This window comes from Rhagoletis pomonella, unplaced genomic scaffold (assembly GCF_013731165.1).
Source record: "Rhagoletis pomonella isolate Grant_MI unplaced genomic scaffold, Rhpom_1.0 Rhpom_scaffold_00298, whole genome shotgun sequence".
In the NCBI taxonomy this organism is placed as follows: Eukaryota; Metazoa; Arthropoda; class Insecta; order Diptera; family Tephritidae; genus Rhagoletis; species Rhagoletis pomonella.
Genome location: NW_023458852.1, coordinates 17,740 through 21,524, shown reverse-complemented (window position 1 = coordinate 21,524; position 3,785 = coordinate 17,740).

The following is a 3,785-nucleotide window of genomic DNA, read 5'->3' as shown; positions in this document are numbered from 1 at the left end:
ATCGGACTTCTACCACGTTGTGGTAGATCTGCCAATTTTTTCAGTGGTAGATGTGCACTCAAGGTCTGAAATCTACCACATATTCGCATTTTTGCGGAGTTTTATTTTTGCTCGACATAATTTTCTTAGTTTTAAGAGCAAAAATTGTCCAACACTAAAAATGTTTACTTTACAGACTGCTTTTGCTTTAAACGCTATTTTTGTATTGGCCAACGCAAAATATCTTATTAGGCGCCGCGAAGCAAGCGGGCATTTGCTAGTAGATTACTAAAAAAATAGAAACAGATCCACATTAACTGCAATCAACATATGTACGTATGTATGTATTTACATATGTACGTGTACATGCGCTGTGATTACGTTATAAATATTGCGCCATCTGTTTATCCAAAGCCGAAATATGTACTTACGCACACGTATGTACATACTTTTTATCTCCTTACCACACTTCCAATGCATGCACGTGTTTGCAAAATGATGACGAAGTGATTTTGTATGGGAAATCATTTATGCCCATATATTCGAATCAAATAAACATACTTAGAATATATCAACCAATACTTCCCATATACCAAACGAAAGGAAAACTATTGAATTTTTGACGGAAGAAAACAAAAACAAAATCATTGGAGCGGTTTTCGAGCATTTTGGTAATGAAAAAAATTTGCAAATTTTTTCAACAATTTTTTGCTTTAAAATGCTCAATGTTTGTTGAATTTATATAAAATTTGTACACGATAATATTTCTACTGCTCCAAAGAACCTATATCCCGAAAATCAAAGTTATATCTGCCAACCATAAGTTGCTAGAGCACTTTAACGGCTCAAAATTGACCCCAAAATAAGGCAATGTTTACCGTTGGTTTTACGACGGAAACCGAATTGGTTACTTACAAAAATGAATCTGTCGATAGGCTTGGAATTTTATCTTCGAAACGCCACACTTTTCTTTGAAATCGCTTCATTAGTTCTCGTGCAATAAGCGTTTTCGTGAAGCTCTAAAAATTACAACTACAACATTTCAGCATTGCCTTCATATCGTAAGGTAAGACGTATTCTATGTCAAGACCGGTTGCGCAAACAACGTGTCAATAACGTTTTGAAAGTGTATCTTTGTTTGACTGCCATTTAACGGTGTTTTTTATTTTACAAAAACAAAGAGAAGTTTTTTTTTATTTTGGAGTATTCCCTATCGAATGGCAACAAAAAATATTGTAAAACTGCGTTTACGAAACTGGACTTTCGCACAGCCAAATTAATCATTTGACCTAATGTGCATTGGCTCAAATTTTTGTATTCCATTTTCTAATTGATTCATGTTTACTTGCAGCTGACATAAACCAAATTTGTCATCATGCCTGTTTGAGAAAAGACACTGCAAAACTGAGAGAATAGAAATATAAAGGAGAGAGAGAGAGAGGCCCGTCCGAGCTAGGTGGAGTCAGCCCACCCCATCTACGTTCTTGTAGTCTTGGACTTTGCAGTGACTCCTACAATTTAGTTCGTACGTCTATTGACAAGTCATGTCCAAGTCAGTAACGTTAATCAGTGTCGACACCCATTTCCCCCCTGTTGCACCAGTGCAACACCCACACCAATATAAAGAATCAGCAAGCCATAACTTCTCGTTCAATCCTGATCATAACGGCCATATATTTCCTACTAAACATATAATCCACAGAATCTACTATGCGTAAGGAAGAGCAGCTACAACTAAACTTTATTCACAACTGAAATTAATAAGAACTCTGGTTTTCTTAACTTACAAAATTCAAGTATTCAGTTCTACCTATCTATGTTCCTAACTAAGCTAAACTTTATGCATGACTTTAATTAATAAGAACTCAGGTTTTCTTAACTTAAAAAAAAAAAACAATTATTCACTTCAACCAGAGTTGTGAAAAATGCATTAAATTTTTTAAAGCATAGCATTTTAATGTAAATGAAAAAGATTAATGCATTAATTTTTGATATTTAATGTAAATGAAAATTTCAGTGCATTAATTCCGAAGAAATAATGCTAATGATTTTTTTTTTGTTTTAACATTTAAATGTTTAAATGAATGCTATTGCAATAATTTATTGTATTAAAATTATAACAAGCATTAAAAACCCATTAACTATTTTTATTTTGAAAGTAAAAACTCTTTGCTGACGTTGAGGGTAGAATTTTAAGGCCAAAAAAGATAGTGACGGACGCTAAGGCTGGTTTTCACTATGTCAAGTTCAATGGCATTTGTCGTTAAATACGTAAAATCACATTGTCAAATGGAACTAAAAAACGGTTTATTAATTGATTTAGATCAGAGTAGGTCCTCAGTCGTGTACATGCGCTGCTAAACTGGCTATCTGTCCGTTTTTGGCTCATACTTAATATATGTAATCGGTATGCATCAACAATCGACATAAAAATCTATAAAAGCACTCTGCGTTGCATGCACATTGGCTTTCATTTTCATAAAACATCTAACAATGTTTAGAAGAATTTTTCTACAAATACACATAATATAATGAAGCTGAAAAAAATATTAGTAATTATTCCAAGTCCTTCCAAAAGAAGTTATTTATATTTTGCTATAAAAAAAAATTAATGGTTTTTAGTAATGCAAACGAGCAAAAGTACTAAGCATTTTAGTGCATTAAAATTTTTTCATTAGCATTAGCTTCCATAATTTAATGAAAAAAAAATTTCATTAGCATTACATTTTTCAGAATTAATGCATTGAAATATTCATTTGCATTAAATTTCATAAATTAATGCATTCATTTTTTACATTAACATTATTGCTTTAAATACCATTAATGCATTCAAAAATTAATGCATTTTTCACAACTCTGACTTCAACCTATCTATGTTCCAAACTAAGATAAACTTTATTCACAACTTTAATTAATAAGATCTCAGGTTTTCTTAACTTACAAAATTAAATTATTTTAGGATTGCCAGATTTTCTATGCGCAAAATCAGTTCGTTATATGGTAGACAGACGGAGAAAATTAATTAGAATTAATAAGCATAAATGCAAATTAAAAATTTACCCTTACTGACGGCAGTAATGCGAATAAACCAGCCCCAAGGTCGTTTTTTTTTATAAGTTCTATATTTTTTTACGTTGCTTTCAGTTAGTTGTTGTTGACTTTTAATAAATTTCAACTCTAAAAATTTAAATTAACTAATAGTAAAGTAAGAAATGTGATTTAAATTAAAGCAAATGAAAACAAAATAAAGTAAAATTAAATATATAAATATATATATAAAAAATAAATAATAAAAATAAAAAGTTTTTCGCAATCGCTCCAACCGAAGATCGAACCTGGCAGCTACAGGCTTGTAGCCCGTAAGTCTTACCACTCGGCTACCGCGGACGCGGAACTCGCGCACTTTGTTTGCTTACTTCTACTTTGCGTTTTTACCAGTGTTGTCAACGAAAGCTGCCCGGATCCGAGTTAATTCCCAAAAATTTCGTGCATTTGTTCGGCTGCTTATGCGCATTTTAAAGAGGAAAATGCATGTGTTAAAGCAAATAAAGGCTGTTTATGCAAATAATCGAGCCCGTTTGTCAACCGTATTAGTCATGCTAAAAATTCAGTACTTTTCAGTACATTTTCATTCAAAGCAAAATTATGAATGTAAGTAACAGAATATACTTTAAAACGCAAGAGTTCTTGTTTTTAACAATATTTTGGTATATAAATAAAATATAGTTCATAAAAAATAAAAGTGTTATTCATTTTAACATCGGACTTCTACCACGTTGTGGTAGATCTGCCAATTTTTTCAGTGG